Genomic DNA, 22,938 nt, shown 5'->3' on the forward strand with positions numbered 1-22,938 from the left:
TTGCGGATGTCTTCAACAAGAAGGAAGCTGAGACCCTTCCTCCGCATCGGGCCTACGATTGCCCAATCGAGCTAGTTCCTGGAGCTACTCCTCCCAGGGGAAGAATATACCCATTGTCGCCTGCAGAAACCTCAGCCATGACGGAGTATATCCAGGAGAACTTGGCCAGAGGCTTTATCCGGAAGTCGTCTTCTCCAGCAGGGGCCGGGTTTTTCTTTGTTCATAAGAAGGATGGGTCCCTTCGACCTTGCATTAATTACCGAGGCTTAAATAACATCATGGTCAAGAATAGGTATCCTCTACCACTTATTCCCGAACTGTTTGACCACCTGTGTGGTGCCTGGATCTTTACCAAACTGGATCTACGGGGGGCCTACAATTTTGTCCGAATACGTGCCGGAGATGCATGGAAGACCGCCTTCAACACGCGGGATGGCCATTATGAATATTTGGTCATGCCCGTTGGACTTTGTACCGCCCCAGCGGTCTTCCAAGAATTTGTTAATGACGTCTTCCGAGATCTTCTGTACTCGTGCCTCGTGGTGTATTTAGATGACATCCTCATCTTTTCACCAGACCTGTCCTCTCACGGGAGGAGTGTTTTCCTGGTCTTGCAACGCCTGCGGGAGAATCAACTTTATGCCAAGTTAGAAAAATGCCTGTTTGAGCAGACCTCCCTACCCTTCTTGGGGTATAACATCACGTACTCGGGGTTGCGAATGGACCCAGAGAAAATGTCCACGGTGCTCAAAAGGCCATGACCTGTCGGAGTGAAAGCCATTCAACGGTTCTTGGGCTTTGCAAATTACTATAGGCAATTCGTTCCGCACTTCTCTGCGTTAACCAAGCCTATTGTTGCCCTTACCCGGAAGGGAGCAAGACCGAACATCTGGCCCTCGGAAGCTGAAGACGCATTCCTCGCCCTGAAGCGGGCCTTTGCCACGGCTCCGGTTTTGCATCGGCCAGAGGTCGGCAAGCCCTTCGTCTTGGAGGTAGATGCATCTTCTACTGGGGCTGGGGCAATTCTTTCCCAAAAGACATCCACAGGGCGCTTGGCTCTGTGTGGGTTCTTCTCCAAGTCATTCTCACCTGCAGAATGTAACTACACGATTGGGGATTGAGAGTTGCTGGCCATTAAGATGGCACTGGAGGAGTGGCGTTATCTTCTGGAAGGGGCAGTCCATCCCTTCACCATCTTCACTGACCACAAAAACTTGGCCTACCTCCAGTCGGCTCAAAGACTCAACTCCAGACAATCGAGGTGGTCATTGTTTTTCTCTTGCTTCGACTTCGAGCTCCACTTCCGACCCGGTGACAAGAATACCAAAGCAGATGCTCTTTCCCGGTCCCTGGAGTCACCCGAAGTGGAGGAGGCTCCGTCGCATGTTATCGATCCTGCCCGGTTTATCACGGTAGCTCATGTGAATCTTCATTCCGTGCTGCCTGGCAAGACCCTCGTCCCGCAGGACAAAAGGGCAGAAGTACTATGCTGGGGCCACTCCTCCAAGATCGCTGGACATGTTGGCATCAAGAAGACCCTTGCGCTGGTTTCCCATTATTACTGGTGGCCTTCTCTATGCCAGGATGTGTTAGACTTCGTGGCCTCCTGCTCAGTTTGCGCCAGGAACAAGGTACCTAGAAGCTTGTCCTCTGGTCTCCTTCAGCCGTTGCCTGTCCCCTGGCAACACATCTCCATGGATTTTGTTACCGACTTACCCCGCTCTTCTGGATGCACGACTGTTCTGGTAGTAGTCGATCAGTTTTCCAAAATGGCCCATTTTGTCCTGTTACCCGGCTTTGCCCACGGCCTCCGAATTGGCCAGAATCTTCATTCATCAGATTTTCAGATTACACGGGCTTCCTCAGCGAATCGTGTCTGACCGTGGGGTGCAGTTTACCTCCTGCTTCTGGAGAGCACTCTGTAAACTCTTGGGCATATCTCTGGATTTCTCTTCCATGTATCATCCACAGATCAACGGGCAAGTCGAATGGGTCAACCAAGTCTTGACCTCCTACCTGCGGAACTTCTCCAACGCCCATCATGTCAATTGGGTTGATCTTCTTCCATGGGCAGAGATCGCCCTTAACAATCATTCCAATGAATCCACCACCAAGTCTCCGTTTTTTGTGGTCTCCGGTCAGAACCCAGGTGTGCCTCTTCCAGTATCTTCTTCCTCTGGCGTACCTGCCACCGATGCCCTCTCCCAAGAGTTTTCCCAGGTCTGGAGGAGGACCAAAGAGGCTCTTTTACAAGCCGTGGCCCGGATGAAAAAGCATGCTGACAAGAGGCGGAGGGATCTCCCACCATACCATCCAGGAGACAAAGTCTGGCTGTCAACTAAGCACATCCGTTTGAAAATCTCTTTGCATAAATTGGGTCCCCAGTACATTGGTCCCTTCGAGATTCTTGGACGCATCAACAATACGGCCTATAGATTGAGGCTGCCTGCTTTACTCTGGGTCAATAACGTCTTCCATGTCTCGCTCCTGAAACCGGTCGTCCTCAATCAGTTCTGCCCTGCGCCTCCTGATGTTCCTCAGCCAGTAGGGGCCGATGGCATCTTTTAGGTGAGAGATATTTTGGCCATGAAAAAGGTTAGGGGAAAGACCTTTTTCCTCATCGATTGGAAAGGGTTTGGTCCTGAGGAGAGGTCTTGGGAGCCGTGAGAGAATGTTGATGCTCCACGCATCATGGACCGATTCTTGGCCACTCTCAGAAGGAGGAGACGTAAAGAGGGGGTACTGTCACGCCGGTGCCACCTGTCAGGTCGGTACCAGTGCCGCCTGTTAGGTCGGGGCCGGAGTCACCTGTCTCACCGGTGTCAGGAACACCGCACTGCACTTGCTAACTGAGCCAGTGCGCGTGTCCTGAGTACAAAGACTGTGCACAAAGATACCTGTGGAGCGGGCAGCAGTGGTGACAATGCATGCTCCAGGACCTGAAGCACGTGACTGCTGGGGGCATGGCCTAAGCTCCACAGAGCTAGGAGCTGCAGGGAAACTCCCAGAAAGGTAACTACAGGACAATGTTACCAAGGGGCATAGACAGAGACAGAAACCAGATCAAGCCAAGGTCAAAGCACGAGATAGCAATACAGTACCAAAGGATTAGACAGAATGGATAGTCAGGACGTAGCAATAGATCAGAAAACCAGAACGGACATTAGACGGTATAATAGGGGTAAACTGTAACTGAGTAACGATAGCCAAGCCAGGAGGTCAGAACCAAAAAAGGCAATGGTTCCAAAACGAGAGACGGAGTACAGAGTGAAGAAACAAGCCAGGTCATACACGGGAAGCAAACAAACAACGCAGAGTACACGCACACCAGGGGTCAGACACACCAGAACAGCACTATAACTGACAGAGAATGCTAGTGTGGAGTGAGTTTAAATACCCCTCCCAGATCCAAAGAGAGGCCGGCAAAAGTTAACCCTGTGAGAACAGGACATTAACCATGTCCTAACCATGACAGTACCCCCCTCTTAATGGGGGGCCACTGGACCCCCAGGTTTCTCAGGGTACCTGGCATGAAAAGCCCGCACCAGTTGATCAGCGTGCACCGAACTGGCCGGAACCCACGACCGATCCTCAACGGAATATCCCTTCCAATGGATAAGGTACTGAAGTCTCCAGCGCACCCACCGCAAATCAACGATGCGCCCTACCTCGTACCCCAGTTGACCCTCTACCAACACTGGTGGAGCCACAGCTGAGGGATCTTCTCTAACTGTCCCCACAGGTTTTAATAGGGACCTGTGGAAGACGTTAGAGATTTTGAAGGAGGTGGGCAACTGTAATCTGTATGCCACCGGGTTGATCACCTCTACAATCTTGTATGGGCCAATAAATTTGGGGCCCAACTTCATAGAGGGTATTTTAAGTTTGATGCTATGGGTGGACAACCAGACTTTTTCCCCCACTGTCAACGCAGGAACCACCCCCCTCCTCCTGTCTGCAAAATGTTTAAACTTCTTCTGGGCTTTGGAGATGTTCCCTTGTACTTCCTTCCAGATGATTTTGAATTGCTGTACCATCCCCTCGGCACCAGGGCAATCCGAATCCATACGGGAAAATTCCCCAAACTGCGGAACAAACCCATAATTGACCAGAAAGGGAGACTTTCCGGTAGACTGATTAATCCAACAGTTGAATGCAAATTCTGCCATGGGTAATACCTCACACCAGTCTTCCTGTCTGGAGGAGGCCAAGCATCTCAGAATCTGCTCCAATAACTGGTTGGTGCGTTCCGTTTGTCCGTTGGATTCCGGGTGATAGGCAGAGGAGAACGACAACGTGACCCCCAACTTCATACAAAACGCTCTCCAAAACCTGGCCACAAATTGCACACCCCTGTCCGACACCACGTTCACAGGCACTCCATGCAGTCGAACATTGTGCTGTATAAACAAGCGGGCCAAGGTTTCAGCGGATGGTAATCCAGGTAATGGCACAAAGTGGGCTTGCTTAGAAAATCTATCAACCACTACCCATACCACTGAGTTGCCCTTGGAAGGTGGAAGGTTAGTGATAAAGTCCATGGACAGGTGTGTCCATGGTTTATCCGGAATTGGCAAAGGCACCAATTCCCCGGCCGGCCGGACCTGAGAGCTTTTAGACCGCGCGTACACCCCACAAGTATTCAGAAACCTTTTTATATCAGTACCCATAGAGGGCCACCAAAAACCCCTAGCTACAGTACTGACCCTCGGTTAGCTGCAATACCAGGGTGTGCACTTAAGACAGAGTCATGAATTTCTTGAAGGAGTGTGGGACGGAATTGTTCGGGTACAAACAATTTACCTGGGGGTTTATTCCTGGGAGCTTGTGCTTCCAGAATCTCTCTCTGTAACTCAGAGGAGATTTGAGCTACAACCACTCCCGGTTGAAGAATGGAGGAAGGAGGTTCTGGAGGGGACACAGAATCAAAACTTCAGGATAAGGCATCTGCCTTTACATTTTTAGACCCTGGTCGGAACGTGATGGTAAAATGAAATTGAGAAAAAAAAAGTGCCCACCGAGCCTGTCTGGGGGTCAATCTCTTAGCAGACTCGATATAGGCCAGGTTTATATGATCAGTGATGACCGTAATGGGATGAGCGGCCACCTCCAAAAAATGCCTCCATTCTTCGAAGGCCAATTTAACTGCTAACAATTCCCTGTTACCGACATCATAGTTTCTCTCGGCCGAAGAGAACTTCTTAGAGAAAAAGGCACAGGGTTTGAGGTTAGTCAGGGTAGAGGGGCCCTGTGACAATACTGCCCCCACCCCCACCTCCGAAGTGTCGACCTCGACGATAAAAGATCTTGACGAATCGGGTTGTACCAACACAGGGGCTGTAGTAAAACACTTCTTTAATGCCAGGAAGGAATTTTTTGCGGCCACGGACCAATTTTTTACATCTGCTCCTTTAAGAGTGAGGTCCGTCAAGGGTTTTACCACCTGCGAGAACCCTTTAATGAACTTCCTAAAATAATTAGCGAAGCCCAGAAATCGCTGCAACCCCTTCAGGTCATGAGGCTGCACCCAATCTGTAATGGCCTGAACCTTCCCTGGATCCATGCGGAATCCCTCCCCGGATACAATTACACCCAGAAAAGACAGTTCTTGCATAAAAAATTAGCACTTCTCCAGCTTAGCATACAAATGGTTCTCCCGGAGTCTCATAAGCACCGTACGCAGATGATGCAAGTGTGACTGACTGTCCTCAGAGTAAATCAAGATGTCATCCAGGTAAATGACTATGTAACGTCCAATCAAGTCAGAAAAAACAACATTAATAAAGTTCTGAAAAACCGCAGGAGCGTTAGTGAGGCCAAAGGGCATAACAAGGTTTTCAAACAGCCCCTCAGTTGTCAGGAATGCTGTTTTCCATTCGTCCCCCTCCCGGATCCTTATAAGGTTATAAGTCCCTCTTAGATCGAGCTTAGAAAACCATTTGGCCCCCGTGAGTTGATTGCATAGATCAGGAATCAACGGGAGAGGGTAGGTGTTCTTAACAGTAATTTTGTTCAGTTCTCAAAAGTCGAGGCACGGTCGCAACCCACCATCTTTTTTCTTTACAAAGAAAAACCCTGCTGCCACGGGTGAGACCAAGGGCTGAATATGCCCCTTGCAAAGGCTTTCTTTAATGTACTCTTTCATAGCTTGGCGCTCAGGCCCGGACAAATTAAACAAACGAGCCTTGGGTAATTTGGCTCCAGGTACTAAATCGATAGCACAATCATATGGTCTACGTGGTGGGAGCGCCTCAGCCTCGCTTTTGGAAAACACATCTTTAAAGTCTCTCAGGCACTCTGGAATACGCTCCAGACCGACAGATGACACAAATATGGATTTTATCGGATTGACAAAAGGAACCGAGTTACAACACAGACCATTATCATTACATCCCCATCGGGTGATCTCCCCCTTCACCCAATCAATAAGAGGATTGTGGTGTTGCAACCAGGGCATTCCCAATACCAGTCCTGTAGGCAGATTATTCATAATGAAACAACTTAAATTTTCCACATGAGTGGAACCCACTTTCATAGAAAAAACTTCAGACATAGAACAAATTCCATCCCGGGTAAGAGGGGATGAGCCACAATTTTAACAGGGTCTTTTAACCTGACTGTCCCTATCTTATTAAGAGTCACAACTTGGGCATCAATCAGATTAATGGAGGAACCACAGTCAGCAAAGGCGGTGGTCATAACAGGACCACCAGCAATTTCCAATTCAACCTGGAGCACCATTTTTGTATGTGAGAAAAAATGTACCTGGGAGTCTGGACAGCCTCCTCGATTGTTGCCCAGACTCAGTCGTTTCTCTGATGGTTTCTCTGAAGAAGGGCAGGAGTGGCAATTCCTTTTCCAATGTCCAGAGGCTCCACAGTAAATGCATAGTAGATTGTCTCTACGGTGCCTTCTCTCTTTCTCCTTAACCGAGACTGACCCAACCTTCATGGGCTCAGATACAGGTGCAGTGTCACACAATTTGGGGTACAAGGGAGACTCTTGTTGCATCATTCCTCTAGCACGGAGTCTCCAGTCCATACGGACCGCCTGCATCATGTCATCCTCCAGGGTATCAGGAGGCGGATGTAATGCCAGAGCGTCCTGCAGATGGTCAGAAAGGCCCCTGCGAAACAACCGCCTCAGGGCGGCGTCATTCCAGGAGACTTCTGCGGTCCAACGTCTAAACTCTGAGCAGAACCATTCAGCAGAGTGCCTCCCCTGTGTCACACTCATCACCATATCCTCAGCCAGATGCACTCTATCAGGCTCGTCATAGATGTGCCCCAGAGCCTCAAAGAGCAAGTTCACTGACATACGTTCAGGAGCAGAGGAAGACAGAGCGAAAGCCCATGCTTGCGGAGCCCCCCGAAGTAGGGAAATAATGACCCCCACCCTCTGGAACTCATCCCCGGAGGAGCAGGGCCTTAGAGAAGAAAAAAGGTTGCATTCTTCTCTGAAAGACCTGAACTCCTCTTTATCCCCTGAGAAAGGGTCGAGCAATTTGACCGGAGATTCGGGGGACGCTAATGACACATCCCTACCCCCAGAACTAGAAGCCCCTGCATCGACAGCCCCCTGCACAGTAACCACCAACTGTTGCTGGGTATGGGCCATTGTGCGCTGTTCCACATTGAGTTTATGGAACATTTGGGTCAGGTGCTTGACCTGATCAGCCAAGGCTTGTATGGGATCCAAGAGGATAACACACACTTTTTTTTTCTCTTCAGAGGAAAGAAAAACTGAAATGGTCAGTTATAGTGTCAGGAACACCGCACTGCACTTGCTCACTGAGCCAGTGCGCGTGTCCTGAGTACAAAGACTGTGCACAAAGATACCTGTGGAGCGGGCAGCAGTGGTGACAATGCATGCTCCAGGACCTGAAGCACGTGACTGCTGGGGGCATGGCCTAAGCTCCACAGAGCTAGGAGTTGCAGGGAAACTCCTAGAAAGGTAACTACAGGACAATGTTACCAAGGGGCATAGACAGAGACAGAAAACAGATCAAGCCGAGGTCAAAGCACGAGATAGCAATACAGTACCAAAGGATTGGACAGAATGGATAGTCAGGACGTAGCAATAGATCAGAAAACCAGAATGGGCATTAGACGGTACAATAGGGGAAACTGAAACTGAGTAACGATAGCCAAGCCAGGAGGTCAGAACCAGAAAAGACAATGGTATCAAAACAAGAGACGGAGTACAGAGTGAAGGAACAAGCCGGGTCGTACACGGGAAGCAAACAAACAACGCAGAGTACACGCACACCATGGGTAAGACACACCAGAACAGCAGTATAACTGACAGAGAATGCTAGTGTGGAGTGAGTATAAATACCCCTCCCAGATCCAAAGAGAGGCCGGCAAAAGTTAACCCTGTGATAACAGGACATTAACCATGTCCTAACCATGACAACCGGGTCCCGCTCTTCCTGCTGCTGCTCCCAGGGTTCCCCCTCAGATCCCCGCTTACCGCTCTGGCCGCCGTGTGACACCTTCAGCCTCCCGTCCTGCAGCCTGGGGGATTCAGCATGAGGGTTCCTCTTCCTGTCCTGCTCCTGCTCCAGGTATGCGCCTTAGGCCGCTGGGCGCGCGCCCCTCTCTTCACATAACCCCTTCGGCACCCCTCCGGTGGAGCAATCACCAGTCAAGCTCCAGCACAGGGTATATCAGGCGGCTCCTCCCTCATGGAGGAGCCTGATTATCGTGTGCCTTCCGTACGGTACTCTGGCCCTGTGTGCTCACTCCAGACGCCTGTCGCTCCTGACTCCAATCACTCCTGACTCCTGTCGCTCATGACTCCAGTCACTCCTGACTTCGGTCACTCCTGACTCCGGTCACTCCTGACTCCTGTCGCTCCTGACTCCTGTTGCTCCGGACTCCTGTCGCTCCTGACTCCTCTTGCTCCTGACTCCTGTCGCTACTGACTCTGATTGCTCCTGACTCCTGTCGCTCCTGAATCCGGTCGCTCCTGACTCCAGTCACTCCTGACTCCAGTCACTCCTGACTCCGGTCACTCCTGACTCCTGTCGCTCCTGACTCCTATCGCTCCTGACTCCTGTCGCTCCTGACTCCGGTTGCTCCTGACTCCTGTCGCTCCTGACTCTGGTTGCTCCTGGCTCCTGTCGCTCCTGACTCCAGTCACTCCTGACTCTGGTCACTCCTGACTCCAGTCACTCCTGACTCCAGTCACTCCTGACTCCAGTCGCTCCTGATCCTCTGCCTTGTTTGTCTCATCCGCACCAGAGCCGCCCCTCTTGGTATCAGTTGTCGCGGTATTCGACTCCTTTGGGCCTGCTCCTAATGGTCCCTGTATAGGGGTCAGCACCACCTGGCCAGCTCGCCCCAGGGATCCCGGTACCGTGACCCAGCGGGTCCACTCTTGCTACTCGTTACATAATCTGAAGACAGCAGGAGATAGAGACTGAGACACAGAATTCAGGGATGTGTCACCTGTCAAAGTGCCTGCTGTGGTTTACTAACTGTGAAGGATTTATCACTGAGAGATCAACATAGCCAGGTTAATCTGACTCTGCCCCCTCCTGTGATAGGAAGCTCACTGTCTATGGACATTGTACATGGAGAGTCTGGTGTAGGCGGGGTTATCTGTGGGGTGGGCGGGGTTAGCTTTCTCAGTTCTGATTTATTCTTTATCTAAAAGCTCTGGTTGTGTCAGAACTGCTGCACCCAGTAATCTAAGTGATACATCACTGGATTCAGGGTCTCTTTGCCTACATTATGCTGCTCTCAGATGTGGGAGGTATAATCCAAACGGATATTTACCGTAAGGAAACATCTACTAATACCCTACTTCATGCCTCCTCTTGCCATCCGCATCATCTCATCAAGGCCATTCCGGTGGGGCAGTTCTTGCGACTATGCCGCATTTGTTCCACCGATGCGGATTTCGAATTTAGAGCTAACGAATTGAAAACACGTTTTCTGACACGCGGCTATAGTAGACGGAGTGTCAAAAGGGCCTACCAACGTGTGAAGTATGCAGTTTGCAATGACCTGCTCTACAGGAATCATAAGAGATCTGAAGGGAATGACATGGTTCGCTTTGTCACTTCCTTTCACTCGCAACATGGGTTGATGCGTGATGCTATGGCAAGAGCTTGGCCCATCCTTAAGGTTGATTCAGTTCTAAGTAAATTTCTCCCGGAATATCCATCCATCACCTTTAGGAGGGCTAGAAATTTGAGGGATCAATTGGTAGCCAGTCACTATGTCGTCCATCGAGCGCACACCTTTTTGGATGATATTCCGGCTAGGCAGGGATGTGCTCCATGCGGCAGATGTGTGGCCTGCCCCAATATTGTACGTAGTACCTCATTCACTAACTATGATGGTACTAAGACATTTACCATCAAGCATCGTATATCATGTACCACTCGGTATGTGATATACTATGCCATGTGTCCCTGTGGTTTAACCCCTTCCTGACATCCGACGTACTATCCCGTCCACGGTACCCGGGCCCGTATGACCGTGGACGGGATAGTACGTCTACCGCGATCAGTGGCGCCCACGTGGTGAGCGCCGCTGATCGCGGCCGGGTGTCAGCTGATTATCACAGCTGACACCCGGCACAATGTGTCAGGGGCGGTCACGGACCGCCCCCAACACGTTAACCCCTTGCACACCGCGATCAAACATGATCGCGGTGTACCGGGAGTTAAAGGGAAGCATCGGCAGGGAGGGGGCTCCCTCCGTGCTTCCCTGAGCCCCCCACGGCAGCGCAATGTGCAGCGCTGCTGCGGGGGGCTCCTTTCCTCCAGGCCCCCGAATGCAAGATGGCGACGGGGGCCTTTGGGGGCCTGCAGGAAGCTGGCTTCCTCAGTGCCTGCAAAGCGCAGGCATGAGGAAGCCTTGTGCACTGCCTGTGACAGATCGCTGATTTGTCACAGTGATCTGTGATGTGACAGATCAGCGATCTGTCAAAGGACAGTGATGTCCCACCTGGGACTATGTAATAAAGTAAAAAAAAAATTTAAAAAAAGTGTAAAAATAATTTTAAAAAAATCGCCAAATAAATTAGTAAAAAAAAAAAAAATATTCCCCAATAAATTCATTTTTTTAAAATAATAAAAAAAAACAATAAAAGTACACATATTAGGTATCGCCGCATCCGTAACGACCTGCCCTATAAAACTGTCCCATTAGTTAACCCCTTTAGCGAACCCCTTAAAAAATAAAAATAAAAAACGAAGCAAAAAATAATGATTTATTATCATACCGCCAAATAAAAAGTGTAATAACGCGCGATCAAAAAGACGCATATAAATATCCATGGCACCGCTGAAAATGTCATCTTGTCCCGCAAAAAACGAGCCGCCACACAGCATCATCAGCGAAAAAATAAAAAAGTTATAGCTCGCAGAATAAAGCGATGCAAAAATAATTATTTTTTATATAAAATAGTTTTCATTGCATAAAACCGACAAAACATAAAAAACGACCTAAATGAGGTATCGCTGTAACCGTACTGACCCGAAGAATAAAACCGCTTTATCAATTTTACCGCACGCGGAACGGTGTAAACGCACCCCCCCAAAAGAAATTCATGAAATGCTAGTTTTTGTTAATTCTGCGTCCCAAAAATCAGAATAAAAAGCGATCAAAAAATTTCACATGCCCGAAAATGGTACCGTTAAAAACGTCAACTCGTCCCGCAAAAAATAAGACCTCACATGACTCGGTGGGTCAAAATACGGAAAAATTATAGCTCTCAATATGTGTTGATGCAAAAACTATTTTTACAATAAAAAGCGTCTCTTAGTGTGCGACAGCTGCCAAACATAAAAACAGCCATAAATAGTAAATCAAACCCCCCGTTATCACCCCCTTAGTTAGGGAAAAATAATAAAATAAAAAAAATGTATTTATTTCCATTTTTCCATTAGGGTTAGGGTTAGGGCTAGAGTTAGGGCTAGGGTTAGGGTTAAGGTTAGGGTTAGGGCTAGGGTTAGGGCTTGGGTTAGGGCTAGGGTTAGGGTTAGGGCTGAGATTAGGGTTAGGGGTGTGTTGGGGTTCGGGTTGGAGTTAGAATTGGGGGTTTAGACTGTTTGGGCACATCAGGGGCTCGCCAAATGCAACATTGCGTCTGATCTCAATTCCAGCCAATTCTGAGTTGAAAAAGTCATATGGTGCTCCTTCCCTTCCAAGCTCTGCCATGCGCCCAAACAGTGTTTTACCCCCACATGTAGGGTATCAGCCTACTCAGGACAAATTGCAAAACAATTTTTGGGGTCCAATTTCTCCTGTTACCCTTAGGAAAATAAAAAATTGGGGGCAAAAATATCATTTTTGTGGAAAAAAATGATTTTTTTATTTTCACGTCCGAGCGTTATAAACTTCTGTGAAGCACTTGGGGGTTCAAAGTGCTCACCACACATCTAGATAAGTTCCGTGGGGGGGTCTAGTGTCCAAAATGGGGTCACATGTGGGGAGTTTCAATAGTTTAGGTACATCAGGGGCTCTCCAAATGCACATGACACCCGCAGACCATTCCATCAAAGTCTGCATTCCAAAACGTTTCTGCTTCCCTTCCGAGCCCCGACGTGTGTCCATACAGTAGTTTTCTCCCACATATGGGGTGTCAGCGTACTCATGACAAATTGGACAGCAACTTTTGGGGTCCAATTTCTCCTGTTACCCTTGGGAAAATGAAAAAATTGGGGACTAATTGATCATGTTTGTGGAAAAAATACGATTTTTTTATTTTCATGCCCGGGCATTATAAACTTCTGTGAAGCCCTTGGGGGTTCAAAGTGCTCACCACACATCTAGATAAGTTCCTTAGGGGTTCTCGTTTCCAAAATGGGGTCATTTGTGGGTGTTTCCACTGTTTAGGTACATTAGGGGCTCTCCAAAGGCAACATGACACCCGCAGACCATTCCATCAAAGTCTGCATTACAAAACGTCACTACTTCCCTTCCGAGCCCTGACGTGTGTCCATACAGTAGTTTTCTCCCACATATGGGGTGTCAGCGTACTCAGGACAAATTGGACAACAACTTTTGGGGTTCAATTTCTCCTGTTACCCTTGGGAAAATAAAAAAATTGGGGACTAATTGATCATGTTTGTGGAAAAAATACGATTTTTTTATTTTCATGCCCTGGCATTATAAACTTCTGTGAAGCCCTTGGGGGTTCAAAGTGCTCACCTCACATCTAGATAAGTTCCTTAGGGGGTCTAGTTTCCAAAATGGGGTCATTTGTGGGTGTTTCCACTGTTTAGGTACATTAGAGGCTCTCCAAAGGCAACATGACACCCGCAGACCATTCCATCAAAGTCTGCATTCCAAAACGTCACTACTTCCCTTCCGAGCCCCGACGTGTGCCCATACAGTAGTTTTCTCCCACATATGGGGTATCAGCATACTCAGGACAAATTGGACAACAACTTTTGGGGTCCAATTTCTCCTGTTACCCTTGGGAAAATAAAAAAAATGGTGACTAAAAGATCATGTTTGTAGAAAAAATACGAATTTTTTATTTTCACGCCCGGGCGTTATAAACTTCTGTGAAGCACTGGGGGGTTCAAAGTGCTCACCACACATCTATATAAGTTCCTTGGGGGGTCTAGTTTACAAAATGGTGTCATTTGTGGGGGGTTTCCACTGTTTAGGTACATCAGGGGTTTTCCAATCGCGACATGGTGTCCGATCTCAATTCCAGCCAAAAACGTCAAATGGCGCTGCTTCCCTTCCGAGCTCTGCCATGTGCCCAAATAGTGGTTTACCCCCACATGTGGGGTATCAGCGTACTCAGGACAAATTGCACAATAACTTTTAGGGTGCTGTTACCCTTGGAAAAATAAGAATTGAGGGTGAAAAGATCATTTTTGTGAAAAAAATATGATTTTTTAATTGTACGGCTTTATGTTATAAACTTCTGTGAAGCCCTTGGGGGTTCAAAGTTCTCACCACACATCTAGATAAGTTCCTTAGGGGGTCTAGTTTCCAAAATGGTGTCATTTGTGGGGGGTTTCCCCTGTTTTGGTACATCAGGGGTTTTCCAATCGCGACATGATGTCCGATCTCAATTCCAGCCAAAAACGTCAAATGGCGCTGCTTCCCTTCCGAGCTCTGCCATGCGCCCAAATAGTGGCTTACCCCCACATGTGGGGTATCAGCATACTCAGGACAAATTGCACAATAACTTTTAGGGTCCTATTACCCTTGGGAAAATAAAAATTGGGGTGAAAAGATCATTTTTGTGGAAAAAATATGATTTTTTAATTGTACCGCTGTACGTTATAAACTTCTGTAAAGCCCTTGTGGGTTCAAAGTTCTCACCACATATCTAGATAAGTTCCTTGGAGGGTCTAGTTTCCAAAATGGTGTCACTTGTAGGGGGTTTCCACTGTTTAGGTACATCAGGGACTCTCCAAATGTGACATGGCGTCCGATCTGAATTCCAGCCAATTTTGCATTGAAAAAGTCAAACGGCGCTCCTTCCATTCTGAGCTCTGCCATGCGCCGAAACAGTCGTTCCCCCCCCACAAATCAGGTATCAGTGTACTCAGGACAAATTGCACAATAACTTTTGCAGTCCAATTTCTCCTGTTACCCTTGGTAAAATAAAAAAAATTGAACCTGAAGTATTTTTTTTGTGAAAAAAAGTTAGATGTTCATTTCTTTTTAAATATTCAAAAAAATTCCTGTGACACACCTAATGGGTTAATAAACTTCTTGAATTTGGTTTTGAGCACCTTAAGGGGTTCAGTTTTTAGAATGGTGTCACTTTTGGGTATTTTCTATCATATAGACCCCTCAAAGTGGCATCAAATGTGATGTGGTCCTAAAAATAAAATGGTGTTGTAAAAATGAGAAATCGCTGGTCAACTTTTAACCCTTATACCTTCCTAACAAAAAAAAATTTTGGTTCCAAAATTGTGCTGATGTAAAGTAAACATGTGGGAAATGTTAGTTATCAAGTTTTTTGTGTGCCGTATCTCTGTGATTTAAGGGCATAAAAATTCAAAGTTGAAAAATTGCGAAATTTTCAAAATTTTTGCCAAATTTCCATTTTTTTCACAAATAAACGCAAGTTATTTGAATGAAATTTTACCACTAACATGAAGTACAATATGTCACGAGAAAACAATGTCAGAATCACCGGGATCCATGGAAGCATTCCAGAGTTATGACCTCATAAAGGTACAGTGGTCAGAATTGTAAAAATTGGCCCGGTCATGAACGTGCAAACCACCCTTGGGGGTGAAGGGGTTAATCTATGTGGGTATCACAAGGCGGCAATTGAAGGTTCGTACAAGAGAACATGTCCTGGGTATACAGGCCGCCTCTGCCTGCACTGACAACTCGAGTTTGAAAACTCTGCCTAGACATTTTAAGGAATATCATGGGTGTAATGCCACGCTACTTGGTGTTCGGGGCATTGATGCCCTTAACATTAATATAAGGGGAGGTAAATTGTTCAATTGCTTAGCCAGGTCCGAAACTAGGTGGATCTGGACATTAGGTACTATCCAACCATATGGATTGAACGAAAATATTTCATATGTCCCATTCTTGTAGTCATGGTCTGTTGTGCGTCCACGTGATCACAGTGGCTTTTGCTGTTTTATTCATTTTATTATTTTTTATCCTTGTAGCTTTATATACATCATCTATTTGCTTGGAGAATGTGGATGAAGTTCGGAGTCTGTTTCAAGATATTGAAGACAATTGGCCTGAATTGACCTACATATTCTGTTGATGTAGTATGATGCGTTAATATACTGTATGTCCATTACATCATCAATGTTTGTCTTATATATCTTTTGTGTGTACAAGAGGTGCTACACATATACATATATTCTGCTTTAATATGGTAATGTATTAGTTAGTGTATATTTTGCATGTTAGATTATTCAAGTTTACTAACATGTATATAGGTGTCTATATTTGGCATATGCACGCTGTATCTTATAGAACCTTGTTGCTAATATAATTTTGTACGCTCTATATGATTACATGTACCATTATTAATTGTGGGTATAGGTTCTAGTACTTTCTAATTCCTATATGTCCCTTCAGTGCAGATTCTGTTTATACCCTATTGTGTATGTGCCTCTTGTTCTATTTTAATTATTTATCTGCATAGTGGCTATACTGTTCTTCGTTTTGTAGGCACTATGCGGCTCTATTTATACATGGTTTTTGTCTTGTTGTATTACATTGTCGATCTCTGCCCTTCATTTTGCCCTCAATCAAAATGGTGGCTTCACAGCCACATCCATTGCGCGTGTGCGCTGTCTGTTGATCGGCTGGTTGACTCCTCCCACCCGGCGGCGTCTGATCATGTGGGCCCGCGTGTATTCAGCGTCGCCGTGGTGATGAGTCGACCTCTGATTGGTGGGCAGCGTGCACACTGGTGGGACTTCCGGTGGGCGCGCTACTTAAACTGGGTGGTTGCGCCCACTTACCACGCTCCCTGAGGAAGGAGCTGCGGCTCCGAAACGCGCGTTGGGGACTGGATCTACCACACCGCCTTCACTAGACCCGGGTAATGACGCCATCGCAGCATCTGCACTGTGATGCTTATTTTTAGCACCTGCTTTATAGGAGTCCTTTCTTTAGAGACTTAGGCAACTGACGCTGCCTTAATACTGATGATGCTGTCAGGGCGCTTCTTTTGAGCATTTGCTCTGTAAATTTCTTCATTATGCCTTGCTAGGGATTTATGGGCAACAGTGAGGGTTGAGCTTTTAGCCTACATACTGGTGTGCTTATGATGAGTTGTTTAACCCCTTACTAGGGATAGATATTGATCATACACTGGTGTGCCCATGATAAGCTGCCTTTAACCCCTTACCAGGGATATATATTGACTATGTATATACTCTAGGTGAATCCTGGGATTGTGGATACGGTGTGTTCTGATCCTTTGCACCACTGTGCACATTTTGATATTTCCCCTCCCCATTCCATGTACTGTTGTGTCCTTTTTTATATATGTGATTTCAATAAAATTGTTAATTTTATGGATTTTTGTCTGCTTTTTTTTTTGGTGCTCTCAGATAAGGTAGAAAAAAACTGCTGGCAGATTTAACTTCACATCATTTATTACTGTAATATATAAAAAAATTCACATTTAATTTTCTTGTTCTTGTTGCTCATTTTAAAGACTGCTATAGCCAAACAATTACAGTTTCTTTGGAAGAACAAAAAAGGCAGACATTTGATGTTTCTAATCATTCAAAACATTTATCCCATTTATAAAGAAAGCAGTTGTACATTCTACCATGGAATAATTTATAATGATTGTCACTTTTCATGTCGATGGTGTAATGCTTATAATTTATATAGACTTTGGAGCACAGGCTTGTGAAAATATTGAATGGGAGCTGGAATAAAATAAAGTTTTTTGCTTATAATATAGGAAACAGGAGGTCATAACATGAAGGCTGTGACTTATGAAACAGAAAGAGAATACATTTTGCAGACAGAGTCAGTGTGAGTGATAATATCAAGGATTGACAGAGACCGCATCAAAAAGAAAAGGAAGAAGAAATGTCTCTGTGACTGGAATAGGAAAGAAGTCAAAGAAAGATAATCACAACCTGGATCTGCTTTTCTGGTGTTACATTGTCTGACATTTCCAAAAAACAGTCTTCAGATCCAGAGTTATTTTAATTCATGACCACAGTCCGAACTTATGGGCTAATCAATCCAAAAGTAAAGAGGCAGATGCTGCATCATCTAACGTCCCAGTGAGAAGCGTTGCATGTATAATCTTTCAGCAGAGTGTAGTATTTCAGACATGTGGCCACCTAATAGACATTAATCAATGTCAAATAATATTGGTCACAAAAATTGATTGTGAAAAACAAAGTCGAAAACAGCAAAAGTAGGGGTTGATATGGTAGATATCATAAATTTGTATCAAATGTTTATCCATCAGTCAAAGGTGCAAACAGAACAAAAATACAGTTGTCAGCAACTTATACATTGCATGAACAGCAAAAGAAAGAAGCTTAGTGAAAAAGTCTTCATGAATTTATATGTACAGCTAGATGATAGAAGAGTTATTGATTGGTATAGATTCAGTAAGTGGTATGCTTTCTTTTTTGGTGGCCCTTTATTTTACAATAGTCTCTGTTTCTTCCAGGCAGAATATTTATATCAGACTGCCTATACACTGGTGAACTAGTCATTTAACCCAAAACCAGAGTGAAAGCGTGGTCTTACTGCCCTCGTCCCCCACAGCTGGGACTTCCTTTCCTACACTTCCCAGCATTCATCGCTCCTGCTATTTTTCAGTGGCTTACTAGCCCTGAAATGAAAGTCCAGCTAAATTTTGTACTTACACATATTTTAATATAGTGGAAACCAGGTGCAGGAATGCCAAGATTGGCCCCAACTTTCTGAAATCAGCTTTGGTTTCCCAGCTGCTAGAGACAGATTATACTTGATTAAAAATGCCCCGAGAATGTCCCACCTTAAAGGGAACCTGTTACCTCCTTTTTCAGCTATGAGCTGCAGCCACTGCCTTTCGGGGCTTATCTACAGCATTCTGTAATGCTGTAGATAAGCCCCTGGTCTGACCTGAAAAATAAGAAAAACAAGTTATATTATTGTCGCGTAGACTTTGTCCTGTGTGACGCGACCCGCTGGTTGGTAACTGAAACATCAAGACACACAAGGAAACACCGGGGACACAGTTACAACGGTGGACCCTACAATAGGGAATGGGGATGTGGTGACCTCTTGCTCTCCCCTGAGGCAATGTTCCTGAACACTCCTAATGTTCCCTACACAGACTCTTCACCTGTCGCCCACCAGGATACCTGAATCCCTCAATAGCCCTGCACCTATCCCTTACTAGGGAACTGGTTAGTGCGGACACTGGTCCCACCGCTGTACTAATAAAACATTAGGGAAAACAACAAACAGGGAAAACACACAACTTAGCTTTGCTCTCCTGCAATTGCTTCAAGCAACAGAGTAAGGCACCTGTATACAGCTTCCACCTGAACAGCTGATACACAAAAGCTCTGGATGAGCGGCAAAGCACTGCTCCCAAGAGCTCCTCCAAGGTTTGTTGGGGAATGAACAATATCACCAACAGTGATTCAGTGCACCTGACACCTTTTTATACGAAGGAGGTGAGGGTTAACACCTGCTGGCTAAATTAACGTGTAGTAACCCAAGCGGCCACCGGAGGCAAAACCCATTAGCAGCAGCTAGGTTGTAATAACCCCAGCGGCCACTGGGGGCAAAAACTAACATTAAGCCAGAGGCTTGAAGAAAAATAAGGTTATATGTGAGCCAGATCTGCCAAAATCCAAACATGGATTGTGACAATTATACTCACCCGGGGGTCAGTCCGGTCTGATGGGCATCGCTGGTCTGGCGCCTCCCATTTTCATATGATGTCGTCATCTTCCTTGCTTCGTGTTGTGGCTCCTGCGCAGGCGTACTGATCTGCCCTGTTGAGGCGATGGTCTTGGCTGACAGTCCAATATGCATATTGGACTCCCGATTCTACACTGATAGATGTCGGGGGAGATAAGAATCCAGAATGTCCGATTCCAGGTGACCAATCCTTTTGGTTCTTAGCAAGATAAGTCGCCGCCAGAGGATTCTGGCAGCGGTTCCCTCATAGAGAACAAGGGAGATTTCGGAAAAGCCAACTCTCTTCTGAGTGGAGGAGATGGGAAAGGTAGCTGCCAGCCGAACCATCAGCTAAACCATTATTCAGCCAACATCTATTTTATATGGGGCCCTTTAAACTGTGCTAGTTTATATTTTTTTTTTCTAAGTTAAAGTTACTGTGAAGCAATTATGACATTTCTATAGCACTGAGGGAAAACAGCACATATATAAATACAGTTGCCGAGATTATCATGGTGCTTCGTGCTAAGAAGCAGTTCCTGAATGCGCCATGACACGTAGCAATGACTGTCACTATGTAAGGTGACTGCCACGTTAGACGACCTTATTCAACTTCAGCAGGGAACTATCATTGCTGCACATTTTGTCCGGAGGCAACTAAAGTCATCTCCCAGCTCCAGCCTTAGATCTGTATAAATCAGCACACTCCAGGCAAAGAATGTGCATTCATTATATCGTCTATTAAGTGACCAATTTGGTAGTTAACTCTACTTGGCGAGGTAAAATATATGAAAAGTACTGCAGAAATTATAACAATAATAATAGTAATAATAATAATGGCTAAAGAATGAGGAGATAGGCATCTAAAGGGAGAAAACATTGAAATTACTGGATACCAAGGGCAGGTGCAATTTACCACATTTTCAGTCCAAGTGTCATCTGACCAATGTTACTCTATGGAGCTGTGCTCTTGTCTGATTTGACTCTGCCTGAGAAAAATATCCCAGCATTCCCTAATTTGATCCGATATTCGGATCACACTCAGCCATGCAAGTCAGGGAGTCCATGGAAAACATTGCACTGCACTAGGATGTCATCTGAGTGCAGTTTGATTTCTACAGACTGACAGAATGGAGAAGATGGAGACATTTTACTTTCTATCATGGGCAGCACGGTGGCTCAGTGGATAGCACTGCAGCGCTGGAGTCCTGGGTTGCAAGGAGTTTGTATGTTCTCCCCGTGTTTGCGTAGGTTTCCTCCGGGCACTCCGGTTTCCTCCCACACTCCAAAGACATACTGATAGGGAATCTAGATTGTGCGCCCCATCGGGGACAGTGATGATAATGTGTGCAAACTGTAAAGCGCTGCGGAATATGTTAGCGCTATATAAAAATAAAAGATAAAAGATTATTTCTAAAATGACGAGGGTGGTGTCGTGGAATCTTGATGTTCTTGTTAGGTAAATCCTTTTCCCCTCTAGTAATCCGTGATTTCTATGACAGTACTTTTTTCTTTCTCATACATTTCTATTATAATATAGATCTTCAAATCGTGACGGCGAATTATGGCTTTATATTTTTTAATGTTGTTACTTCTGATGATTTATTGATCGCCGAGTCCCAAGGCCATTACTATTCTTGACAAATTCTATCTGCTGTCTGTTTTGTCATTAGGAGCTAATAATCCCTGAAGTATTAAGATCTTTATTAGGAATATGGGCTGAATGTTGCTCTCCTCGCATCACCCGGAGATACAATCACTCTCTCGTATCTGGAGCACATTACAGTAATGATCATATCGGGAAGGGGTCAACGCTTTAAGAATTTATTTACACTGTTTATCCTTTTGATCTCTGTTCCTAACTAAGCCTGATCTGGCATCTGAGGACCAAGAGCCAGGACAATAGAGCCGTAGATCACTTCATGTGGGCTGAGGCACCTCGCTCCTTCTTTAAAGAGACTCCATTAGGAGGGATCGATTGGCTCAGACGATAGGAGCATCAGAGAATCAGTTTCACTTTCTAGACAGAGCTGCTAAATCTCTTAAGAAATAGCCATTAGCTGTAACTATCATCCCATAAGCACCCCACCGGCCCATCCAAGGCACATGAGGCTACGCGCGGCAGCTGGGATTCATTTTGCTAGAACAATAGGGTCTTGTTACATCCATCAATATCCAATGCATATTTCAGCAAAATCACATTAGGGTTAATTGTTTTATATGCTGTCTGTAAAATTCTCACATCAAACTCCCAATCCGTCTGTCTGAGAGGACGACCTTGTGGCTCTTCGTATATTATAAATACATCACAAAACAATTTGCAAACTTTACACAGAACTTGGCATAAATATATCTCCCGCCTAGAGGCGCTGACCAGTCTACAGACAAGGATTGTCAATGGCAACAAACGTAGAGCTTATACCGATTGGAATACACGTGTCCTTATAGATAATGTGCTGACTATGGCAAAGATGCCCATGCACGATGAGAATACAATGGTGTCATTTACTAGAAGGGTTTCCGAGACACAATTGGGTTTATTGTGAGTCATTTGTAGAATATTTAATCTAGACCTGAGTAGTGTTCAGTTTGGCTATATATTCCTAGAAGACATGTATTGTAACCTACCGCTACGCTTTATACAACATTGGGATTTTCTAGCCATGCTGGGAAGAAAGCAGAACTTACATGGCTTTTGGTATTTGCCGGAAAGTATATGATATGATATAAGGGTTACGGTGCCTCCATGGTTGGGAATATTACTGGGGCACGGAAATCATCAATCGCATGTCGGAATGCGTCATCTGTTCAGATGATCAGAAGGGCAGACATATGACCAGAACCGAACAACAGAAAATGTAATGCAGACTCTTTAAGTGGAACGTCAATAGAAATAACAGATGTCATTTTCTTACTGTTATAAGTTGCTGAGCGAATAAATACTGCTGTCCCGCTAGATCTGCCCAAAAAGCATTGTGATGGAACATACTGTAATTAAAAGGAAATTGCACTGTGGACAATGTGTGGTAACACCTAGTGTGTATTGGCACTGATAGGGTGAGAGACCATGATTCTATCTATCTATCTATCTATCTATCTATCTATCTATCTATCTATCTATCTGTCTGTCTGTCTGTCTGTCTGTCTGTCTGTCTGTCTGTCTGTCTATCTGTCTATCTGTCTATCTGTTTGTCTGTCTATCTGTCTATCTGTTTGTCTGTCTGTCTGTCTGTCTATCCATCCAGCTAGGGACAGGGGTTGTGAACATATTTGGGAAGAGAGCATCATTGGTAGGTAAGGGAGGGGGTTTGCAGAAAATTCTGTATTACACATTGATCATTCCTACATTCAGTGACGGTAACAGCATTATAGAGAGTATGTTCATGTATTCATCTGCAATGCTCTGCTCACATTACCTTTTACAGATTCTACTGGATGTTCAGCAATTTTGTGGTTAAACATGCTCAGTGCTACTTTGCTCAATAAAATGACAAAGGTTTCAGCAGAACCTGAATTAAAAGCGGATGGGTACTGTCCATCACTGCTTTGGTTTATGTACTATGGATCCACCGCTGTGCCATTAATGTCATTA

The sequence above is a fragment of the Dendrobates tinctorius genome, unplaced genomic scaffold (genome assembly GCF_039654945.1).
Source record: "Dendrobates tinctorius isolate UK_male_01 unplaced genomic scaffold, ASM3965494v1 ptg000150l, whole genome shotgun sequence".
Taxonomy (NCBI): domain Eukaryota; kingdom Metazoa; phylum Chordata; class Amphibia; order Anura; family Dendrobatidae; genus Dendrobates; species Dendrobates tinctorius.